We start from the raw sequence: 26480 nt of genomic DNA, 5'->3' as shown, positions 1-26480 counted from the left end.
TTCTCCATAGCAGTCCATATATTTTCGAATGTCCCCTAGTAGCTTTTCCTCCAAATGGGATTCCCCAATCTAATTAGAGAATAGAGGTATAACACTGTGAGTGGAATGCACATGTCACAAAGCAGCTCCTTGGAAATCTTCTCTCTGGTATGTATCTGAAGATGTTTCCTTTTTCACCAAAAACCTCAGAGTGCTACAGCATATCACTTCACAGACTAAACAAGAACAGTGTTAGAATACTGCTCAATGAAAACTGAAGCTTAATTGTGCGAGTGGACTTCACGTGACAAAGAGCAGTTTCACAGAAAGTTTTTTTCTGTTTTTTATTGGAGAGTACTTCTTTTTCAGCATATTCTTAAAAGCTTTCCCAAATGTCCTTTCTCAGGTTCCACAGAAACAGTGACTTCAAACTGCTCAATCCAAAGAAAGATTTAATTTTTTGAGATGTGTACACACATTACAATGCAGTTACTCCGAAGGATTCAGTCCAGTTTTCATTGAAAGACGTTTCCTTTCTCACCACAATCCTCTGGACGCCACTCGATATCCCTTCACAGATTCTTCAAAGACAGAGTTTCCAAACGGGGCAACGAAGTGTAAATTTTTAACTCTCTGAAGTTAGTGCACACGTCAGAGTGCAGTTTCTTGGAATCCTTCTTTCTGGGTTTTATTTCAGGATATTTCACTTTTTGCCATAGTCTTCAATCCGCTGCAAAATGTCACTTTTTCAGGTTTACAGGAACAGTGTTCAAACACTACCTTATGAGAATAGACGTATAAATCCCTGAGTGGAATGCCCACCTTTCAAAGCGCTTTCTCAGACAGCTTCTCTCCAGTTTTTATCTGAAGATAACTCCCTTTTCACCGTTCACCTGAATGTCCTGCTGAACGTCCCTTCGTGCATCAGTCCATGATGCAGTTTCAAAACTCCATAATAGAAAGAAAGTTTTATCCATTTGAAATGAATAGACATGTCTATCACAAAGCAGTTTCATGGAAAGCATCTTTCCACTATTTGTCTGAGGATAGTTCCTTTTTCACCATAGCCTTTCATATGCTCCCGAATTTCCCCTGGTTGCTTTCTCTCCAAACGGGATTTCCCATTCCTCTATGAAAAGAAAAGTATATCTCTGTGAGTAGAATGAACACGTCGCAAGGCCGCTCCTCAGAAATCTTCCTCAAGTATCTATCTACAGACTTTTCCGTTTTCACCGGAAGCCTCAAATCGGTCCCGAGTATCCCTCAACTGATTAACCTAAAACATTGTTAGAATACTGCTCAATGAAAACAGAAGCTTAACTGTGCGAGTGGAATTTAAGCGACCTAGACAACTTTCACTGCCAGTTTCCCTCTGGCGTTTATAGAATGGTATTTCATTTTCAGCATATCATTAAGAGCGTTCCCAAATGTCCAGAGCAAAAGTGATTTAAAACTGCTCAATCCAAAGAACGATTTCACTCTGTGAGATGAATACACACATCACAAAGCAGTTACTTTGAGAGTTTCTCTCCAGTTTTCATTGCAAGATATTTCCTTTCTCACCACAATTCTCCGAATGTCACTTAATATCCCTTCACAATTTCCTGAAAAACCGATTTTCCAAATTGGGCGACTTAGGGTAAGCTTTAACACTCTGAAATGAATGTTCACATCAGCGAGCAGTTTCTTGGAACACTTTTTTCTGGGTTTCATTTCCAGATATTTCAGTTTTCGCCAGAGTCTTCAATGTGCTGCAAAATATCTCTTTTTGACTTTTACAGGAACGGTGTTCAAACACTGCCTTTTGAGAAAAGAGTTATAACTCCTTGAGTGGAATGCAGACATCACAAAGCAGTTTCTCAATAAGTTTCTTTCCAATTTTTATGTCAAGATGTCTCCTATTTCCCAACCAGCCAGTATGTGCTCCCGAATGTCCCTTCCCGAATCCATCCATGCTGCAGTTTCAAAACTCCCTAATAGAAAGAAAGTTTCATTTATGTGAGATGAAAAGACACATCTGTCACAAAGCAATGTCACAGAATGTTTCTTTCCAGTTTTTGTGTGAGAATATTTCCTTTCCCACCATAGCAGTAAATAAACTCTTGAATGTTCCCGGCAGCTATTCCTCCCAACGGGATTCCATAAACACCTATGATTAGAAAACCTTATCTCTGTGTGGGAAATGCATACATCACAAAGCATTTCTTCATCAATATCCTCTCGAGTATCTATCTGACGATATTTCCGTTTTCACCAACAGCCTCAAAGCGCTCCCAATTATCCCTTAGCTGACTCACGTAAAACAGTGTTAGGATACTGCTCAATGAAAATGGAAGCTTAACTGTGTTTGTGGACTTCATATGACCTGGAGCGGTTTCACAGAACGTTCCCTTCTGGTTTCTATCAGAGGATATTTCTTTTTCAGCATATTCTTCAGAGCGTTCCCAAATGTTCTTTCTCATGTTCCACAGAAACAGTGATTTCAAACTGCTCAACCCAAAGAATGATGTAACGTTAAGAGATGAATGCACACATCACAAAGCAGTTGCTTCACAAGCTTCTCTTCAGTTTTCATCGGAAGTCGTTTCCTTACTCACCACAAGCCTAGGGGCGCCTCTTAATAACACCTCAAAGGTTCCTCAAAGACAGATTTTCAAAGGTGTGCAATGTAGTGTAAACTTTAACTCTCTGAAGTGAATGCACATGTTGGAGAGAATTTTCTTGGAACCCTTCTTTCTGGGTTTTATTTCAGGATACTTCACTTTTCACGATAGTTTTCAGTGCTTTGGAGAATATCACTTTTACACTTTCAGAAGAACCTCGTTCAAACACTGCCTTATGATGAAAGAGGTCTAACTCCCTCAGTGGAATGCACACACCACAAAGCAGTTTCTCAGATAGCTTCTATCCATTTTTTGTCTGATGATATCTCCTTTTACACTGTATGCCTGAATGTGCTCCAAAATGTCCCTTCACGAATCTGTCCATGACGCAGTTACAAAACTGCATAATATAAAGAAAATTTTCCCTATGTGAGATGAATAGACATATCTATCACATAGCATTTTTGCAGAAAGAATCTTTCCAGTTTTTCCTGAGTATATTTCCTCCTTCACTATAGCCGTCCATCTACTCTCGAATGTACCCTGTAGCATTTTCTACAAACGGAGTTCCACAATACTCTATGAGTAGAAAACTATAACTCTATGAGTGGAATTCACACGTCACAAAACATCTCCTCAGATATCTTCTCTCCAGTATCTGTCTGAAGATGTTTCTGTTTTCACCGTAAGCCTCAATGCGCTACCAAGTACCCCTTAGCTGTCTCACCTAAAATAGTGTCAGAATGCTGCTCAACGAAAACAGAAGCTTAATTTTGATAGTGGAATTCACGTGACTTAGAGCAGTATCACAGAATGTTTCCTTCTCTTTTTTATTGGAGGGTTTTTCTTCTTCACATATACCTGAGAGCCTTCCCAAATGTCCTTGCTCAGGTTCCACAGAAACAGAGATAACAAAATAGTCAATCCAAAGAATGATTTAACTCTAAGAGATGATTGTACACATCACAAAGCAGTTGCTCTGAGGCTTCTCTGCAGTTTTCTTCAGAAGACGTTTCCTTTCTCACCACAAGCCCAGGGGAACCACTTAATATCCCTTCACAAATTCCTCAAAGATAGAGCTTCCATACTGGTAACGTAGTGTAAGCTTTACCTTTCTGAAATCAATGTACACGTCAGAGATGAGTTTCTTAGAACCCTCCTTTCCTGGTTTTAATTCAGGATATTTCACATTTCGCCAAAGTCTTCAATTCGCTGAAAAATATCCCTTTTTCAGTTTTCCAGAAACAGTGTTCAAAACTGCCTCATGAGAAAAGAGGTATAATTCCCTGTGTGGAATGCACACATCACAATGCAGTTTCTCAAAGGTCTTCTCTCAAGTTTTTATGTGAAGATATCTCCCATTTCCCCACAGGCCTGAATGTGCTCCCTAATGTCCCTTCATTTTCCGTGCATTACGCAGTTTCAAAACTGCAAAATATAAAAAAGTTTTATCTATGTGAGGTGAATAGATATATCTACCACAACGCAGTTTCACAGAAAGCTTCCTTCCAGTTTTTGTCTGATGATATTTCCTTTTCCACCATAGCAGTCTATATGTTCTCGAATATCCCCTTGTAGCTTTTTCTCCAAAATGGGTTTCCCCAATCTTCTAGGAGAAAAAGAGTATAACCCTGTCAGTGGAATGCAGATGTCACAAAGCAGTTCCTCGGAAATCTTCTCTCCGCTATGCATCTGAAGATGATTCCTTTTTCAACAAAGCCTCAGAGCGTTCCAGCATATCATTTCACAGAGTAAACAAAAACAGTGTTAGAATACTGCCCAATGAAAACTGAAGCTTAACTGTGCGAGTGGACTTCACATGACAAAGAGAAGTTTCACAGAAAGTTTTCTTCTGTTTTTTTATCAGAGGGTATGTCTTTTTCAGCATATTGTTAAGAGCGTTCCCAAATGTCCTTTCTTAGGTTCTGCAGAAATAGTGAGTTGAAACTGCACAATCCAAGGAATGATTTAATCCTTTGAAATGCATACATACATTACAAAGCAGTTACTCCGAAAGATTCTGTCCAGGTTTCATTGGAAGGCGTTTCATTTCTCACCACAAGTCTTCGGCGACACTTCAATATCCCTTCACATATCGTTCAAAGGCAGAGTTTGCATACGGGGCAATGTAGGGTAAACTTTAACTCTCCGAAATGAATGCAAACGTCAGAGCGCAGTTTCTTGGAATCCTTCTTTCTGGGTTTTATTTCAGGATATTTCACTTTTCGCCATAGTCTTCAATGGGCTGCAAAATGTCACTCTTTCAGTTTTACAGGAACAGTTTTCAAACACTGCCTTATGAGAAAAGAGGTATAAATCCCTGAGTGGAATGCACACATCTCAAAGCACTTTCCGCGACAGCATCTCTCCAGTTTGTATCTGAAGATAACTGCCATTTCACCTTACGCCTGAATGTCCTGCCAAATGTCCCTTCACGAATCCATCCATGGCAGACTTTCAAAACTGTGTAATAGTAAGAAAGTTTTATCCACTGAAATGAATAGACATATCTTTCACAAAGCAGTTTCACAGAAAGCTTCTCTCCAGTTTTTGTCTGAGGATGGTTCCTTTCTCACCATAGCCTTTCATATACTCTGGAATGCCCCCTGGTCTCTATTTCTCCAAACGGGATTTCCCATTCCACTATGAGACGGAAAGTATAACTCTGTGAGTAGAATGCACAAGTCACATGGCCACTCCTCGAAATCTTCCTCCAGTATCTATCTAAAGATATTTCCGTTTTCACCGGAAGCCTCAGATCACTCCCGAGTATCCCCTAGCTGATTAAACTAAAACATTGTTAGAATACTGCTCAATGAAAACAGAAGCTTAACTGTGCGAGTGGAATTCAAGCGACCTAGAGAAGTTTCACAGACAGTTTCCTTCTGGCGTTTATCGGATGGTATTTCTTTTTCAGCATATTATTAAGAGCGTTCCCTAATATCCTTTCTCAGGTATCACAGAAACAACGATTTAAAACTGCTCAATCCAAAGAATGATTTAACTCTATGAGATGAATGCACCCATCACTAAGCAGTTGCTCCAAAAGTTTCTCTCCAATTTTCACTGGAAGACATTTCCTTTCTCACCACAAGCCTTGGGGTGTCACTTAATATCCATTCACTATTTCCTCAAAAAGAGATTTTCCCAACTGGGCGGCTTAGCATAAGCTTTAATACTCTGAAATGAATGTACACTTCAGAGAGCAGTTTCTTGGAAAGCTTTTTTCTGGGTTTTATTTCCCGACATTTCAATTTATGCCATAGTCTTCAATACGCTGCAAAATATCTTTTTCACTTTGACAGGAACAGTGTTCAAACACTGCCTTTTGAGAAAAGATGTATACCTCCCTGAGTGGAATGAAGACATCACAAGGCAGTTTCTCAGAAACTTTCTCTCCAATTTTAATCTGAAGAAATCTCCTATTTTCCCACCAGCCTATATGTGCTCCTGAGTGTCCCTTCGTGAATCCGTCCATGATGCAGTTTCAAAACTGTGTAATAGAAAGACAGTTTCATCTATGTGAGACGAATAGACGTATATGTCACAAAGCAGTTTCACAGAAAGTTTCTTTCCAGTTTTTCTCTGAGGATATTTCCTTTCCCACCATAGCATAAATATACTCCTGCATGTCCCCGGGAGCTATTTCTCCCAACGAATTCCATAAACCCCTATGAGAAGAGAAGTTTAACTCTCTGAGGGAAATACATACGTCACAAACTTTTCTTCATGAATCTCCACTCGAGTATCTATCTGAAGATATTTCCGTTTTCACTGCTAGCCTCAAAGCACTCCCCATTATCCCTTAGCTGACTCACATAAAACAGTGTTAGGATACTGCTCAATGAAAAGGGATGTTTAACTGTGCGAGTAGACTTGATATGACCTGGAGCGGATTCACAGAATGTTTCCTTCTGGTTTTTGTAGGAGGATATTTCTTTTTCAGCATATCCTAAGGAGCGTTCCCAAATGTTCTTTCTCAGGTTTCACAGAAACATTGATTTCAAACTACTTAACCCTAAAAATGATGTATCACTGTGACATGAATACACACATCACAAAGCATCTGCTCCAAAAGCTTCTCTCCAGTTTTCATTGGAAGTCGTTTCCTTAGTCACCGCAAGCCCAGGGGCAGCTCTTAATAACACCTCAAAGATTCCTCAGAGACAGAGCTTCCAAACTGGACAATGTAGTATAAACTTTAATGCTCTGAAATGAATGCACACGTTAGAGAGCATTGTCTTGGAATGCTTTTTTCTGGGTTTTATTTCAGGATATTTCAGTTTTCTCAATAGTTTTCATCGCGCTGGAAAATATGACTTTTTCACTTTCAGAAGACACTTGTTCAAACACTGCCTTATGATGAAAGAGGTATAACTCCCGCAGTGGAATGCACACACCACAAAGCAGTTTCTCAGAACGGTTCTATCCAGTTTTTGTCTGACAATATCTCCTTTTACGCTGTATGCCTGAATATGCTCCCAAAGTTCCCTTCACGAATCTGTCCATAACGCAGATTCAAAACTGGGTTATATACAGAAAATTTTCTCTATGTGAGATGAATAGACATATCTATCACATAGCAGTTTCACTGAAAGCTTCTTTCCGCTTTTTTTCTGAGAATATTTCCTTTTACACCATAGCCATCCATATACTCTTGAATGTCCCCTGCAGCATTTTCTCCAAATGGGATTCCGCAACACTCAATGAGAAGAAAACTATAACTCTATGAATAGAATTCACAGGTCACAAAGCAGCTCCTAAGATATCTTCTCTTCAGTATCTGCCTGAAGATATTTTCGTTGTCACTGTAAGCCTCAAAGCGCTCCCGTGTATCCCTTTGCTGATTCACTGAAAAGAGTGTTAGAATACTGCTCAATGAAAACAGAAGCTTAACTGTGCGAGTGGAATTCAAGCGACCTAGAGAAGTTTCACAGACAGTTTCCTTCTGGCGTTTATCAGATGGTATTTCTTTTTCACATATTCTTGAGAGCATTCCTAAATATCCTTGCTCAGGTTCCACAGAAACAGAGATATCAAACTGCTCAATCCAAACAATGATTTAAATCTACGAGATGATTATGCACATCACAAAGCAGTTGCTCTGAAAACTTCTCCCCACTTTTCATCGGAAGATGTTTCCTTTCTCAACACAAGCCCAGGGAAACCACTTAATATGCCTTCAAAAATTCTGCAAAGACAGAGATTCCAAATCGGGCAATGTAGTATAAGCTTTAACTCTCTGAAATGAATGCACACATTCGAGATGAGTTTCTTAAAACGCTGCTTTCCTGGTTTTAATTCAGGATATTTCACATTTCACCAAACTCTTCAATTCGCTGCAAAATATCCCTTTTTAAGTTTTACAGGAACAGGGTTCAAAAGGTGCCTTATGAGAAAAGAGGTATAATTCCCTGAGGGGAATGTACACATCACAAAGCAGTTTCTTTGAAAGCTTCTCCCCAGCTTTTATGTGAAGATATCTCCTGTTTTGCCACAGGCCTGAACGTGCTCCCTAATGTCCCTTCGCGTTTCCGTCCATTACGTAGCTTCAAAACTGCGTAATAGAAAAAAGTTTTATCTATGTGAAGTGAATAGACATATCTATCACAACGCAGCTTCACAGAAAGCTTCTTTCCAGGTTTTGTCTGATGATATTTCCTTTTTCACCATAGTAGTCCGTATATTCCCGAATGTCCCCTTGTAGCTCTTTCTTCAAATGGGATTCCCCAATGTTCTAGGAGAAAAAAAGGATAACCCTGTGAGTGGAATGTGCATGTCACAAAAGAGCTCCTCAGAAGTCTTCTCTCAGATATGTATCTGAAGTTGTTTCCTTTTTCATTGAAAGCCTCAGAGCACTCCTGCATATCACGTCACAGACTAAACAAAAACAGTGTTAGAATACTGCTCAATGAAAACTGAAGCTTAAATGTGAGAGTGGATGTCACGTGACAAAGAGCAGATTCACACAAAATTTTCCTCTCTTTTTTATCAGAGGATATTTCCTTTTCAGCATATTCTTAAGAGTACCCAAATGTAATTTCTCAGGTTTCACAAAAACAGTGAGTTGAAACTGCTCAATCTAAAGAATGATTTAATTCTATAAGATGAGTAAACATATTAAAAAGCAGTTACTCTGGAAGACTCTGTCCAATTCTCATCGGAAGGCATTTCCTTTCTCACCACAAGCCTCCGGGGGGCACTAAATATCCCTTCACAGATTCTTCAAAGACAGAGTTTCCAAACGGGGCAATGAAGTGTAAACTTTAACTCCCTGAAATGAATGCACAAGTCAGAGTGCAGATTCTTGGAATCCTTCTTTCTGGGTTTTATTTTAGGATATTTCACTTTTCGCCATAGTCTTCAATCCACTGCAAAATGTCACTTTTTCCATTTACAGGAACAGTGTTCAAACACTGCCTTATGAGAAGAGAGGTATAAATCCCTGAGTGCAATGCACACATCTCAAAGCACTTTCCCAGACACCTTCTCTCCAGTTTTTATCCAAACATAACTCCCTTTTGACCGTACGCCTGAATGTCTTTCCGAACGTCCATTCACGAATCTGTCCATGACTCAGTTTCAAAGTTGCGTAATAGAAAGTTTTATCCATGTGAAATGAATAGACATATCTATCACAAAGCAGTTTCACAGAGAGCTTCTTTCCAGTTTTTGTCTGAGGATACTTCCCTTTTCACCATAGCCTTTCATATACTCCCGAAAGTCCCCTGCTCGCTTTTTCTCCAAATGGGGTTTCCCATTCCTCTATGAGAAGAAAAGTATATCTCTGTGAGTAGAATGCACATGTCACAAGGCCGCTCCTCGTAAATCTTCCTCCAGTATCTATCTAAAGATATTTTTGTTTTCACCAAAAGCCTCAAATTGCTCCCGAGTATCGGTTAGCCGATTAACCTAAAACATTGTTAGAATACTGCTCAATGAAAACAGAAGCTTAAATGTGCGAGTGGAAAACAGGCGACCTAGAGAAGTTTCACAGACAGTTTCCTTCTGGCCTTTATCGGATGGTATTTCTTTTTCAGCATATTATTAAGATCATTCCCAAATGTCCTTTCTCAGGTATCACAGAAACAGAGATTTAAAACTGCTCAAACTAAATAATGATTTAACTCTATGAGATGAATATATACATAACAAATAGTTGCTCTGATAGTTTCTCTCCAGTTTTCATTGGAAGACCTTTCCTTTTTCACCACAAACCTCCGGGTGACACTTAATATTCCTTCACAATTTCCTCAAAGACAGAGTTTCCAAACCGGGCGACTTAGTGTCAGCTTTAACATTCTGAAATGAAAGTACACGTCAGGGAGCCATTGCTTGGAAAGATGTTTTCTGTTTTTTTTTGGGGGGGGGGGATATTTCAATTTTCGCCATAGTCTTCAATATGCAGCAAAATATTTCTTTTTCACTTTTACAGGAACAGTGTTCAAACACTTCCTTGTGAGAAAAGAGGTATAACTCCCTTAGTGGAATGCAGACATCACAAAGCAGTTTCTCAGAAACTTTTTCTCCAATTGTTATCTGAAGATATCTCCTATTTTCCCACCAGCCTCTATGTGCTCCAGAATGTCCCTTCGCGAATCCATCCATGATGCAGTTTCAAAACTTTGTAATAGAAAAACAGATTCATCTATATGAGATGAGTAGACATGTCTGTCACAAAGCAGTTTCACAGAAAGTTTCTTTCCAGTTTTTGTCTGAGGATATTTCCTTTTCTCCTATAGCACTAAATATACTTTTGAATGTCCCAAGTAGCTATTACTCCCAGCGGGATTCCATAAAACCCTATGAAAAGAGAGGTTTAACTCTGTGTGGGAAATACATATGTCGCAAAGCATTTCTTCATCAATCTCGTCTTGAGTATCAATCTGAAGATATTTCCGTTTTCACCATTAGCCTCAAAGTGCTCCCGATTACCCCTTATCTGACTCACGTAAAACAGTGTTAGGATACTGCTCAATGAAAACAGAAGCTTAACTGTGCGAGTGGACTTGATATGACCTCAAGCAGATTCACAGAATGTTTCTTTCTGGTTTTTGTAGGAGGATATTTCTTCCCAAATGTTCTTTCTCAGGTTCCACAGAAACAGTGATTTCAAATTCCTCAACCCAAAGAATGATGTAACTCTACGAGATGAATATATACATAACAAAGCAGTTGCTCCGCAAGCTTCCCTCCAGTTTTCATCGGAAGTCATTTCCTTACCACAAGCCCAGGGGCGCCTCTTAATAACACCTCAATGATTCTGCAAAGACAGAGTTTCCAAACTGGGCAATGTAGTGTAAACTTTACCTCTCTGAAATGAATGCGTGCTCAGGGAGCATTTTCTTGGAATGCTTCTTTCTGTGTTTTATTTCAGGATGTTTCACTTTTCGCAATAATTTTCAATGCATTGCTAAATATCACTTTTTCACTTTCAGAAGAACCTTGTTGAAACACTGCCTTATGATGAAAGAGGTTAACTCCCTCAGAGGAATACACACACCGGAAAGCATTTTCTCAGAAAGCTTCTCTCAGGAGTTTGTCTGACGATATCTCCTTTTACACCATATGCCAGCATGTGCTCCCAAATTTCCCTTGGTGAATCTGTCCTTGATGCAGTTTTGAAACTCCATCATATAAAGAATATTTTCTCTATGTGATATGAATCGACATATGTATCACATAGCAGTTTCACAGAAAGCTTCCTTCCAGTTTTCTTCAGAGTATATTTCTTTTTTCACCATAGCCGTCCTCATACTCTCAAATGTCCCATGGTAGCATTTTCTCCAAATGGGATTGTGCAGTACTCTATAAGAAGAAACCTATAACTCTATGAATGGAATTAACACGTTACAAAGCAACTCCTCTGATATCTTCTCTCCAGTATCTGTTTGAAGATATTTTCATTTTCACCGTAAGCCTCAAAAATCTCCCGAGTATCTCTTAGCTGACTCACCTGAAAGAGTGTTAGAATATTGCTCAATGAAAAGTGGAGCTTAACTGTGCAAGTGGAATTCACGTGACCTAGAGCAGTATCACAGAGTGTTTCCTTCTCTTTTTTATTGGGGGCTATTTCATTTTCACATATTCTTGAGAGCATTCCCAAATGTCCTTGCTCAGGTTCCTCAGAAACAAAGATATCAAACTGCTCATTCCCAATAATGATTTAACTCTATGAGATGATTAGAAACATCACAAAGCAGTTGATCTGAAAAATTCTCTGTAGTTTTCATCGGAAGACGTTTCCTTTCTCACCGCAAGCCCAGGGGAACCACTTAATATCCCTTCACAGATTCCTCAAAGACAGAGCTACCAAGTGGGACAATGTACTGTAAACTTTAATTCTCTGAAATGAATGCACACGTCAGAGTGCAGTTTCGTGCAATACCTCTTTCCAGGTTTTATTTCAGGATATTTCACTTTTCCCCATAGTCTTCAATGCATGCAAAATATCACAGTTTCAGTTTTACTGGAAGAGTGTTCAAACACTGCCTTATGAGAAAAGAGGTATAAATCCCTGAGTGGAATGCACACATCTGAAATCACTTTCTCAGACAGCTACTCTCCAGTTTGTATCTGATGATAACTCCCTTTTCACCGTATGCTTGAATGTCCTGCCGAACGTCCCTTCAGGAATCCGTCCATTGCAGACTTTCAAAACTGTGTAATAGTAAGAATATTTTATCCATGTGAAATGAATAGACATATCTGTCACAGAGCAGTTTCACAGAAAGCTTCCTTCCAGTTTTTTTCTGAGGATAGTTCCTTTTTCAAGATAGGCTTTCATATACCCCGAAATGTCCTCTGGTCACTTTTTCTCGAAACGGGATTTCCCGTTCCACTATGAGAAGCAAAGTATATCTCTTAGAGTAGAATACACACGTCACAAGGCTGCTCCTCGGAAATCTTCCTCCAGTATCTATCTAACGATATTTCTGTTTTCATCGGAAGCCTCAAATCGCTCCCGTGTATCCCTTAGCTGATTAACCTAAAACATTGTTAGAATACTGCTCAATGAAAACAGAAGCTTAACTGTGCAAGTGGAATTCAAACGACCTAGAGCAGTTTCACAAACAGTTTCCTTCTGGCCTTTATCGGATGGTATTTCTTTTTCAGCATATTATTAAGAGCGATCCCAAAGGTCCTTTCTCAGGTATTACAGAAACAGCCATTTAAAACTGCTCACTTTAAGGAATGATTTAACAGTATGAGACGAATGCACCCATCAGTAAGCAGTTGCTCTGAAACTTTCTCTCTAGTTTTCATCGGAAGACGTTTCCTTTCTCACCACAAACCTCAGGGTGTCACTTCATATCCCTTCACAATTTCCTCAAAGAGAGATTTTTCAAGCTGGGTGACTTAGCGTAAGCTTTAACACTCTGAAACGAATGTACAGATCAGAGAGCAGTTTTTTTGGAATGCTTTTTTCTGGGTTTTATTTGCAGATATTCCAATTTTCTCCATAGTCTTCAATATGCTGCAAAATATCTCTTTTTCACTTTGACAGGAACAATGTTCAAACACTGCCTTGTCAGAAAAGAGGTATAATTTCCTCAGTGGAATGTAGACATCACAAAGCAGTTTCTCAGAATGTTTCTCTCCAGTTGATATCTGAAGATATCTCCTGTTTCTCCACCAGCATGTATGTGCTCCCGAATGTCCCTTCACGAATCCGTCCATGATGCAGTTTCAAAACTGCATAATAGAAGACAGTTTCATCTATGTGATATGAATAGACATATCAGTCACAAAGCAATTTCACAGAAAGTTTCTTTGCAGTTTTTGTCTGAGGATATTTCCTTTTCCATCATAGCAGTAAATATACTCCTGAATGTCCTCGGTAGCCATATCTCCCAACAGGATTACATAAATCCCTATGAGAAAAGAAGTTTAACTGTGTGTGGGAAATGCATATATCACAAACATTTCTTCACCAATCTCCTCTCAAGTATCTATCTGAAGATATTTCCGTTTTCACCGTTAGCCTCAAAGCCCTCCCGATTATCTCTTAGCTGACCCATGTAAAACAGTGTTAGGATACTGTTCAATGAAAATGGAAGCTTAAATGTGCGTGTGGACTTGATATGACCTGGAGCGGTTTCACAGAAGGTTTCCTTCTGGTTTTTCTTGGAGAATATTTCTTTTTCAGCATATTCTTAGGAGCGTTCCCAAATGTTCTTTCTCAGGTTTCCCAGAAACAGTGATTTCAAGCTCCTCAACCCAAAGAATGATGTAACTCTAGGACATGAATACACACATCACAAAGCAGTAGGTCGGCAAGCTTCTCTCCAGTTTTCATCAGCAGTCATTTCCAAACTCACCACAAGCCCAGGGGCGCCTCTTAATAACACCTCAAAGATTCCTCAAAGACAGAGTTTGCAAATTGGGCAATGTAGTGTAAGCTTTAACTCTCTGAAATGAATGCACCCGTTAGAGAGCATTGTCTTGGAATGCTTCTTTCTGGGTTTTATTTCAGGATATTTCACTTTTCGCGATAGTTTTCAATGCGTCACAAAATATCACCTTTTCACTTTCAGAAGAACCTTGTTGAAACACTGCCTTATGATGAAAGAGGTTTAACTCCCTCAGGGGAATGCACACACCACAAAGCAGTTTCTCAGAAAGCTTTTCTCAGTTTTTTTCTTACGATATATCCTTTTACATGGCATGCCTGAATGTGCTCCCAAATGTCCCTTCGCAAATCTGTCCATGACGCAGTTTCAAAGCTGTGTAATATAAAGAAAATTTTCTCTATGTGAGATGAATAGACATATCTATCACATAGCAGTGTCACAGAAAGCTTCTTTCCAGTATTTGTCTGAGTATATTTTCTCTTTCACCATAGCCATCCATTTACTCTCGAATGTCCCATGGTAGTGTTTTCTCCAAAAGGGATTCTGCAATTCTCTGTGAGAAGAAAACTATAACTTTATGAGTGGAATACACATGTCACCAAGCAGCTACTCACATATCTTCTCTCCAGTATCTGTCTGAAGATATTTTCGTTTTCACCGTATTCTTCAAAGCATTCCCAAGTATCCCTTTGCTGACTCACCAAAAGAGTGTCAGAATACTGCACAATGAAAACAGAAGCTTAACTGAGCGAGTGGAATTCACGCTACCTAGCATAGTACCAAAGAGTGTTTCTTTCTCTGTTTTGTTTGAGGGTATTTCTAGTTCACATATTTTTGAGAGCGTTCCCAAATGTCTCTGCTCAGGTTCCACTAAAACAGAGATATCAAACTTCTGTATCAAAACAATGATTTAAGGTTATGAGATGATTACACATATCACAAAGCAGTTGCTCTGAAATATTCTCTGCAATTTTCATCAGAAGACGTTTCCTATCTCACCACAAGCCCAGGGGCAGCACTTAATATCCCTTCACAAATTCCTCAAAGACAGAGCTTCCAAACTGGGCAACCTAGTGTAAGCTTTAACTCTGTGAAACGAATGCACACGTCAGAGAGGAGTTTCTTAGAATGCTTCCTTCCTGGTTGTAACTCAGGATATTTCACATTTTGCCAAATTCTTCAATTCGCTGCAAAATATACTTTTTTCAGTTTTACAGGAACAGTGTTCAAAAAGTGTCTTATGAGAAAAGTTGTATAATTCCCTTAGTGTAATGCACACATTACAAAGCAGTTTCTCAGACAGCTTCACTGCAGTTTTATGTGAAGATATCTCCTATTTTGCCACAGGCCTGAATGTGCTCCCTAATGTCCCTTTGCGTTTCCATCCATTGTGTAGTTTCAAAACTGCCCAATAGAAAAAAGTTTTATCTATGGGAGGTGAATAGACATATCTACCACAACGCAGTTTCAGAAAGCTTCTTTCCAGTTTGTCTGATGATATTTCCTTTTCCACCATAGCAGTCCATATGGTCTCGAATGTCCCCTTATAGCTATTTCTCCAAAAGGGATTCCCCAATCTTCTTGGAGAAAAGAAATATAACCCTGGGAGTAGAATGCACATGTCACAAAGCAGCTCCTCGGAAATCTACTCTCCGCTATGTATCTGAAGATGTTTCCTTTTTCACCGAAAGCCTCATAGCGCTCCAGCATATCACTTCACAGACTAAACAAAAACAGTGTTAGAATACTGCTCAATGAAAACCGAAGCTTAAATGTGCGAGTGGACTTCACGTGACAAAGAGCAGTTTCACAGACAGTCTTCTTCTGTTTTTTATCGGAGGGTATTTCTTCTTCATCATATTCTTAAGAGCGTTCCTGAATGTCCTTTCTCAGTTTCCACAGAAACAGTGAGTTCAAACTGCTCAACCAAAGAATGATTTAATTCTATGGGATGCGTTCACATTTTACAAAGCAGTTACTACAAAATATTCTGTCCAGTTTTCATCGGAAGGCATTTACTTTCTCACCACAAGCCTCCGGGTGCCACTTAATATCCGTTCACAGATTCTTCAAAGACAGAGTCTCCAAACAAGGCCATGTAGAGTAAACTTTAACTCTCTGAAATGAGTGTACACCTCTGAGTGGAATTTCTTGGAATCCTTCTTTCTGGGTTTTATTTCAGGATATTTCACTTTTCACCATAGTCTTCAATGTGCTGCAAAATGTCACTTTTTCAGTTTTACAGGAAAAGTGTTCAAACACTGCATTATGAGAAAAGAGGAATAAAGCCCAGAGTGGAATGCACACATCTCAAAGCACTTTCTCAGACAGCTTCTCTCCAGTTTTTATCTGAAGATAACTCCCTTTCCACCGTATGCCTGTATGTCCTGCAGAACGTCGCTTCGCAAATCCATCCATGGCACACTTTGAACACTGCGTAATAGAAAGAAAGTTTTATCCATGTGAAGTGAATAGACATATCTGTCACAAAGCAGTTTCACAGAAACGTTCTTTCCAGTTTTGTCTGAGGATAGTTCCTTTTTCACCATAGACATTCATATATTCCTGAATGTCCCCTGGTCGCTATCTCTCCAAACGTGATTTAACATTCCTGTTTGAGAAGAAGAGTATATCTCTGTGAGGAGAATGCACACATCACAAGGCCGCTCCTCGGAAATCTTCCTCCAGTGTCTATCTAAACATATTTCCGTTTTCACCAGAAACCTCAAATCGCTCCCGAGTGTCCCTTAACTGACTAACCTAAAACATTGCTAAAATACTGCTCAATGAAAACAGAAGCTTAACTGTGCGAGTGGAATTCAAGCAACCTAGAGAAGTTTCACAGACAGTTTCCTTCTGGCGTTTATTGGATGGTATTTCTTTTTCAGCATATTATTAAGAGTGTTCCCAAATGTCCTTTCCCAGGTATCACAGAAACAGCGATTTAAAACTGGTCAATCCAAAGAACGATTTACTCTATGAGATGAATACACACTTCACAAAGCAGTTGCTCAGAAAGTTTCTCTCCAGTTTTCACCAGAAGACGTTTCCTTTCTCACCACAGGCCTCTGGGTGTCACTTAATATCCTTTCACAATTTCCTCAAAGACATAATTTCCAAACTAGGCGACTTAGTGTCACGTTTAGCACTCTGAAATGAATGTACACGTCAGACAGCAGGATCTTGGAACGATTTTTTCTGGGTATTTTTCCGGATATTTGAATTTTTGCTATAGTCTTCAATACGCAGCAAAATATCTCATTTTCACTTTTACAAGAACAGTGTTCAAACACTGACTTGTGAGAAAAGAGGTATAATTCCCTGACTGGAATGCAGACATCATAAAGCAGTTTCTCAGAAAGTTTCTCTCCAATTGTTATGTGAAGATATCTCCTGTTTCCCCATGAGCCTGTATGAGCTCCCGAATGTCCCTTCAGGAATCCATCCATGATGCACTTTCAAAACTGCGTAATGGAAAAACAGTTTCATCTATGTGAGTTTAATGGACATATCTGTCACAACGCAGTTTCACAGAAAGTTTCTTTCCAGTTTTTCTCTGAGGATATTTCCTTATCCACCATAGTAGTAAATATACTCCTGAATGTCCCCGGTACCTATTTCTCCCAACGGGATTCCCTAAAACCCTATGAGAAGAAAAGTATTACTCTCTGTGGGAAATGCATGCGTCACAAAGCATTTCTTCATATATCTCCTCTCGAGTATCTATCTGAAGATATTTCCATTTTCACCGTTAGCCTCAAATCGCTCCCGATTATCCCTTAGCTGACTCATGTAAAACAGTGTTAGGATACTACTAAATGAAAAGGGAAGATTAACTGTGTGATTGTACTTGATATGACCTGGAGCGGTTTCGCAGAATGTTTCCTTCTGGTTTCTATCGGAAGATATTTATTTTTCAGCATATTCTTAAGAGCGTTCCCAAAGGTTCTTTCTCAGGTTCCCCAGAAACATTGATTTCAAACTGCTCAACCCAAAGAATGATGTAACTCTACGAGATGAATACAGACATCACAAAGCAATTGCTCTGCAAGCTTCTCTCCGGTTTTCATTGGAAGTCGTTTCCTTACTCACCACAAGCCCAGGGGCACCTCTTATAACACCTGAAAGATTCCTCAAAGACAGAGCTTCCAAACTGGGCAATGTGGTGTAAGGTTTAACTCTCTGAAATGAATGCACACGTTACAGATCACTGTATTGGAACGCTTTTTTCTGGGTTTTATTTCAGGATATTCCAGTTTTCTCAATAGTTTTCAATGCGCTGGAAAATATCACCTTTTCACTTTCAGAAGAACCTTGTTCAAACACTGCCTTATGATGAAAGAGGTATAACTCCCTCAGTGGAATTCACACACCACAAAGCAGTTTCTCAGAACGCTTCTATCCAGTTTTTGTCTGACAATATCTCCTTCTATGCCATATGCCTGAATGTACTCCCAAATGTCCTTTCATGAATCTGTCCATAATACAGTTTCAAAACGGTGTAATATACAGAAAATTTTCTCTATGTGAGATGAATAGACATATCTATCACATAGCAGTTTCACAGAAAGCTTCTTTCTGGTTTTTTTCTGAGTATATTTCCTTTTACACCATAGCCATCCATATACTCTCGAATGTCCCCTGCAGCATTTTCTCCAAATGGGATTCCGCAACACTCAATGAGAAGTAAACTATAACTCTGTGAATAGAATTCACAGGTCATAAAGCAGCTCCTAAGATATCTTCTCTTCTGTGTCTGTCTGAATATAATTTCATTTTCACCATAAGCCTCAAAGGGTTCCCGTGTATCCCTTCACTGACCCTCCGAAAAGAATGTTAGAATACTGCTCAATGACAACAGAAGCTTAACTGTGCGAGTGGAATTCATGTCACCTGGAGCAGTATCACAGATTGTTTCCTTCTCTTTTTTATTGGAGGGTGTTTCTTATTCACATATTCTTGAGAGCGTTCCCAAATGTCCTTGCTCAGGTTCCACAGAAACAGAGATATCAAATTGCTCAATCCAAACAATGATTTAAATCTATGAGATGATTATGCACATCACAAAGCGGTTGCTCTGAAAAGTTCTCTGCACTTTTCATCAGAAGATGTTTCCTTTCTCACCACAAGCACAGGGGAAGCACTTAATATCCCTTCACAAATTCCTCAAAGACAGAACTTCCAAACTGGGCAATGTAGTGTAAGCTTTAACTCTCTCAAACGAATGCACACATCAGAGAGGAGTTTCTTAGAACGATTTCTTCCTGGTTTTAATTCAGGATATTTCACATTTCACCTAATTCTTCAATTCACTGCAAAATATCCCTTTTTCAGTTTGACAGGAACAGTGTTAAAAAAGTTCCTTATGAGAAAAGAGGTATAATTCCCTGAGTGGAATGCACACATTACAAAGCAGTTTCTCAGAAAGCTTCTATGCAGTTTTCATGTGAATATATCTCCTATTTTGCCACAGGCTTGAATGTGCTTCCTAATATCCCTTAGCGTTTCTGCCCATTACATTGATTCAAAACTGCGTAATAGAAAAAATTTTGTCTCTGATAGTTGAGTAGATATATATATACCACCATGCACATTCAGAAAGCTTCTTTCAAGTTTTTGTCTAATGATATTTCCTTCTTCACCAAAGCAGTCCCTGTATTCCTGAATATCCCCATGTAGCTCTTTCTCCAAATGGGATTCCTCAATCTTCTAGAAGAAAAAATGTATAACCCTGTGAGTGGAATACACATTTCACAAAAGAGCTCCTCGGAAATCTTCTCTCCGATATGTATCTCAAGATGTTTTTCACCGAAATCCTCAGAGCACTACAGCATATCACTTCACAGACTAACCAAAAACAGTGTTAGAATACTGCTCAATGAAAACCGAAGCTTACCTGTGCGAGTGGACATCACGGGACAAAGAGAAGTCTCACAGAAAGTTTTCTTCTGTTTTTTATCGGAGGGTATTTCTTTTTCAGCATATTTTTAAGAGTGTTCCTAAATGTCCTTTCTCAGATTCCACAAAAACAGTGAGTTCAAACTCCTCAATCCAAAGAATGATTTAATTCTATGGGATGCGTACACACATTACAAAGCAGTTACTCCCAAAGATTTTGTCCAGTTTTCAACGGAAGGCATTTCCTTTCTCACCACAAGTCTCTGGGAGCCATTTAATATCCCTTCACAGATTCTTCAAAGACAGAGTTTTCAAACTGGGCAACGTAGTGTAAACTTTAATCTCTGAAATAAGTGCACACCTCAGAGTGCAATTTCTTGGAATCCTTCTTTCTTAATTTTATTTCAGTATATTTCACTTTTCGCCCTAGTCTTCAATGTGCTGCAAAATGTCAATTTTTTCATTTTTCCAGAAACGGTGTTCAAACTCTGCCTTATGAGAAAAGAGGTATAGAACCCTGAGTGGAATGCACACATCTCAAAGCACTTTCTCAGACAGCTTCTCTCCACTTTTTATCCGAAGATAACTCCCTTTTCACCGTATGCCTGAATGTCCTGCCGAACGTCCCTTCGCGAATCCATCCATGGCAGACTTTCAAAACTGCATAATATAAAGAAAATTTTATCCATGTGAAGTGAATAGACATATCTATCACAAGCAGTTTCACAGAAAGCTTCTTTCCACTTTTGTCTGAGGATAGTTTCTTTTTCACAATAGACTTTCATATACTCCCATATGTCCCCTGGTCCCTTTTTCTCCAAACGTGATTTAACATTCCTGTTTGAGAAGAAGAGTTAGTCTCTGTGAGTAGAATGCACATGTCACAAGGCTGCTCCTTGGAAATCTTCCTCCAGTATCTATCTAAAGATATTTACGTTTTCAGTGGAAACCTCAAATCCCTCCCCAGTATCCCTTAGCTGATCAATCAAAAACAATGTTAGAATACTTCTCAATGAAAACAGAAGCTTAACTGTGCGAGTGGAATTCAAGCGACCTAGAGAAGTTTCACAGACAGTTTCCTTCTGACGTTTATCTTTAGACGTTTATTTTTCTTTTTCAGCCTATTATTAAGATTGCTCCCAAATATTCTTTCTCAGGTATCACAGAAACAGCGATTTAAAACTGTTCAATCCAAAGAACGATTTCACTCTATGAGATGAATACACACATCACAAAGGAGTTGCTCCGAAAGTTTCTCTCCTGTTTTCATCGGAGGACGTTTTCCTTTCTCACCATAAGAGTCACGGTGTCACTTAATATCCCTTCACAATTTCCTCAAAGACAGAGTTTCCATACTGCGTGGCTTAGTGTCATCTTTAACACTCTGAAATGAATGTACACGTCAGAGAGCAGTTTCTTGGAATGCTCTTTTCTGGGTTTTATTTCCGGATATTTCAATTTTCACCATAGTCCTCAATATGCTGCAAAGTATCTCTTCTTCACCCTTACAGGAACAGTGTTCAAACACTGCATTGTGAGAAAAGAGGTATAACTCCCAGAGTGGAATGCAGACATCACAAGGCAGTTTCTCAGAAAGTTTCTCTCAAAATGTTTTCTGAAGATATCTCCTGTTTCCCCACAAGCCTGTATGTGCTCCTGAATGTCCCTTCGTGAATCCATCCATGATGCAGTTTCAAAGCTGCATAATGGAAAGACAGTTTCATCTATGTGAGATTGATAGACATATCAGTCACAAAGCAGTTTCACAGAAAGTGTCTTTCCACTTTTCGTCTGAGGATATTTCCTTTTCCACCATAGCAGTAAATATACTCCTGAATGTCCCCAGTAGCTATTACTCCCAGCGGGATTCCATAAAACCCTATGAGAAGAAAAGTTTAACTCTATGTGGGAAATGCATGAGTCACAAAGCATTTATTCATCAATATCCTCTTGAGTATCTATCTGAAGATATTCCCGTTTTCACCATAGGCCTTGAAGTGCCGCCAAGTATCCCTTAGCTGACTCTCATAAAACAGTGTTAGCATACTGTGCTATGAAAACGGAAACTTAACTGTGTGATTGTACTTGATATGACCTGGAGCAGTTTCACAGAAGGTTTCCTTCTGGTTTCTATCGGAGGATATTTCTTTTTCATCATATTCCTGAGGGCGTTCCCAAATGTTCTTTCTCAGATTCCACAGAAACAGTGATTTCAAACTGCTCAACCCAAAGTATTATGGTACTCTACGTGATAAATACACACATTGCAAAGCAGTTGGCCAGCAAGCTTCTCTCCAGTTTTTATCGGAACTGATTTCCAAACTCACCATCAGCCTAGGGGCGCCTCTAAATAACACATGAAAGTTTCCTCAAAGACAGAGCTTCCAAACTGGGCAATGTAGTGTAAGCTTTAACTCCCTCAAATGAATGCACACGTTAGAGAGCATTGTCTTGGAATGCTTCTTTCTGGGTTTTATTTCAGGATATTGCAATTTTCGTGATAGTTTTCAACAAGTCGCAAAATATCACTTTTTCACTTTCAGAAGAACCTTGTTCAAACACTGCTTTATGATGAAAGAGTTATAACTCCCTCAGTGGAATGCACACACCACAAAGGACTTTCTTAGAAACTTCTCTCAGTTTATGTCTGACGATATCTCCTTTTACACCGTACACCTGAATGTGCTCCCAAATGTCCCTTCGCGAATCTGTCCATGATGCAGTTTCAAAACTGCGTAATACAACATCTCCTCAGATATCTTCTCTCCAGTGTCTGTCTGAAGATGTTTTCGTTTTCACTGTAAGCCTCAAAGCACTCCTGAGTATCCCTTAGCTGACTCACTGAAAAGAGTGTTAGAATACTGCTCAATGAAAACAGAAGATTAACTGTGAGAGTGGAATTCAAACGACCTAGAGAAGTTTCACAGACAGTTTCCTTCTGGCTTTTATCGGATGGTATTTCTTTTACTGCATATTATTAAGATAGTTCCCAAATGTCCTTTCTCAGGTATCACAGAAACCACGATTTAAAATTGCTCAATCCAAAGAACGATTTAAATCTATGAGATGAATACACACATCATAAAGCAGTTGCTCTGAAAGTTTCTATCTAGTTTTCATTGGAAGACTTTTCCTTTCTCAGCACAAGCCTCTGGGTGTCACTTAATATCCCTTCACACTTTCCTCAAAGACAGAGTTTCCAAACTGGGCGACTTAGTGTTAAATTTAACACTCTGAAATAAATGTACGCATCAGAGAGCAGTTTCTTGAAATGCTTTTTTCTGGGTTTTATGTCTGGATATTTTGATTCTCGCCATAACCTTAAATACAGTGCAAAATATCTCTTTTTCGCTTTTACAGGAACAGTGTTCAAACACTGACTTGTGAGAAAAAAGAGGTATAACTCCCTGAGTGGAATGCAGACATCACAAAGCAGTTTCTCAGAAAGTTTCTCTCCAATTGTTTTCTGAAGATAACTCCTATTTCCACACCAGCCTCTATGTGCTCTCGAATGTCCCTTCACAAATCCGTCCATGATGCAGTTTCAAAGCTGCGTAATATAAGGCAGTTTCATCTATGTGAGATGAATGGACATATTGGTCACAAAGCAGTTTCACAGAAAGTTTCTTTCCAGTTTTTGTCTGAGGATATTGTCTCTTCCGCCATAGCAGGAAATGTACTCCTGAATGTGCCCGGTAGCTATTTCTCCCATTGGGATTAAATAAACTCCTATGAGAAGAAGAGTTCAACTCTGTGTGGGAAATGGATACGTCACAAAGCATTTCTTCATAAATCTCCTCTTGAGAGTCTATCTGAAGATATTTCAGTTTTCACCGTTAGCCTCAAAGCACTCCCGATTATCCCTTAGCTGACTCAGGAAGAACAGTCTTAGGATACTGCTCAATGAAAATGCCAGATTAACTGTGTGAGTGGTCTTGATATGACCCTAGCGGTTTCCCAGAATGTTTCCTTCTGGTTTTTATCAAAGGATATTTCTTTTTCAGCATATTCTTAAGAAAGGTCCCAAATGTTCTTTCTCACTTTCCATAGATACAGAGATTTCAATCTGCTCAATGCAATGTATGATGTATCTCTATGAGATGAATATACACATCACAAATGAGTTGCTACGAAAGCTTCTCTCCAGTTTTCTTCTGAAGTTTTCTCCTTACTCACCCAAAGCCCAGGGGCGCCTCTTAATGACACCTCAAATATTCCTCAAAGACAGAGTTTCCAAGCTGGGCAATGTAGTGTAAACTTTAACTCTCTGAAATGAATGCCCACGTTAGAGAGCATTTTATTGGAACGCTTCTTTCTGGGTTTTATTTCAGGATATTTCACTTTTCGCGATAGTTTTCAGCATGCTGCAAAATACCGCTGTTTCACTTTCAGAAGAACCTTGCTCAAACACTGCCTTATGATGAAAGAGGTATAGCTCCCTCAGTGGAATGCACACACCACAAAGCAGTTTCTCAGAAAGCTTCTCTCCAGTTTTTGTCTGACGATATCTCCTTTTAGAAAGTACGCCTGAATGTGCTCCCAAATGTCCCTTCGAGAATCTGTCCATGACGCAGTTTCAAAACTGCATAATATAAGGAAAATTTTCTCTATGTGAGATGAATAAACATATCTATCAGATAGAGTGTCACAGAAAGCTTCTTTTCAGTATTTGTCTGAGTATATTTCCTCTTTCACCATAGCCGTCCATATACTCTCAAATGTCCCATGGTAGCGTTTTGTCCAAATGGGATTCCGCAATACTCTATGAGAAGAAAACTGTAACTCTATGAGTGGAATTCACACGTTACCAACCAGGTCCTCAGATATCTTCTCTCCAGTATCTTTCTGAAGATATTTTCATTTTCACCATAAGACTCAAAGTGATCCTGAGTATCCCTTAGCTGGCTCACCGAAAAGAGTGTTGGAATACTGCTCAATGAAAACAGAAGCTTAACTGTGATAATTGTATTCAAGTGATCTAGAGCAGTGTCACAGAGTGTTTCCTCCTCTTTTTTATTGGAAGGTGTTTCTTTTTCACATATTCTTGAGAGCGTTCCCAAATGTCTCTGCTCAGGTTCCACAGAAACAGAATTGGACACTGCTCAAGCCAAACACTGATTTAACTCAATGATATGATTACACACATCACAAAGCAGTTGCTCTGAAAACTTCTCTGCAGTTTTCATCAGAAGACGTTTCCTTTCTCACCACACGCCCAGGGGAAACACTTAATATCCCTTCACAAATTCCTCAAAGAGAAAGCTTCCAAACTGGGCAATGTAGCGTTTCCTTTAACTATCCGAAATGAATGCACACGTCAGAGAGGAGTTTATTAGAGTGCTCCTTTCCTGATTTTAATTCAGGATATTTCACATTTCGCCAAAGTCTTTAATTCGCTGCATATTATCACTTTTTCAGTTTTCCAGGAACAGTGTTCAAAAAGTGCCTAATGAGAAAAGAGGTATAATTCCCGGAGTGGAATGCACACATCACCGAGCAGTTTCGCAGAAAGTTCCTTTCCAGTTTTTATGGGAAGATATCTCCTATTTCCCCAGAGGACTGAAAGTCTCCTTAATGTTCCTTCACGTTTCCATCCATTAAGCTGTTTCAAAACTGCTTAATAGAAAAAAGTTTTAACTATGGGAGGTGAATAGACATATCTACCACAACGCAGTTTCACAGAAAGCTTCTTTCCCATTTTTGGCTGATATTTCCTTTTTCACTGTAGCAGTCCCTATATTCCCGAATGTCACCTTGCAGGTTTTTCTCCAAGCCGGATTCCCCAATCTTCTAGGAGAAAAGAAATATAACCCTGTGAGTATAATGCACATGTCACAAAGCAGCTCCTCGGAAATCTCTCCAGTATATATCTGAAGATGTCTCCTTTTTCACCAAAACCCTCAGAGCGCTCCAACTTATCACTTCACAGACTAAAGAAACAGTGTTAGAAAACTGCTCAATGGAAACCGAAGCTTAACTGTGCGAGTGGACTTCATGTGACAAAGAGCAGTTTCACAGAAAGTTTTCTTCTGTTTTTTGTCGGAGGATATTTCTTTTTCAGCATAATATTAAGAGCGTTCCCAAATGTCCTTTCTCAGGTTCCACAGAATCAGTGAGTTCAAACTGCTCAATGCAAAGAGTGATTTAATTCTATGATATGTGTACACACATTACAAAGCAATTACTCCCAAAGATTCTGTCCAGTTTTCATCGGAAGGCATTTCTTTCTCGCCACAAGCCTCAGAGCGCCACTTAATATCCTTTCACAGATTCTTCAAAGACAGAGTTTCCAAACCGGGAAACATAGTGTAAACTTAAACTTTCTGAAATGAATACACACGTCAGAGTTCAGTTTCTTGAAATCCTTCTTTCTGGGTTTTATTTCAGGATATTTGACTTTTCGCCATAGGCTTCAATGCACTGCAAAATGTCACTTTTTGAGTTTTACAAGAACAGTGTTCAAATTCAGCCTTATGAGAAAAGAGGTATAAATCCCTTACTGTAATACACACATCTCAGAGAACTTTCTCAGACAGCTTCTCTCCAGTTTTTTTGTGATGATAACTCCCTTTTCACTGTACGCCTGAATGTCCTGCTGAACGTCCCTTCGGGAATCCGTCCATGGCAGACTTTCAAAACAGCGTAA

This window comes from Piliocolobus tephrosceles, unplaced genomic scaffold (assembly GCF_002776525.5).
Source record: "Piliocolobus tephrosceles isolate RC106 unplaced genomic scaffold, ASM277652v3 unscaffolded_1160, whole genome shotgun sequence".
Classification (NCBI taxonomy): Eukaryota; Metazoa; Chordata; class Mammalia; order Primates; family Cercopithecidae; genus Piliocolobus; species Piliocolobus tephrosceles.
This window is presented reverse-complemented; position numbering follows the sequence as displayed.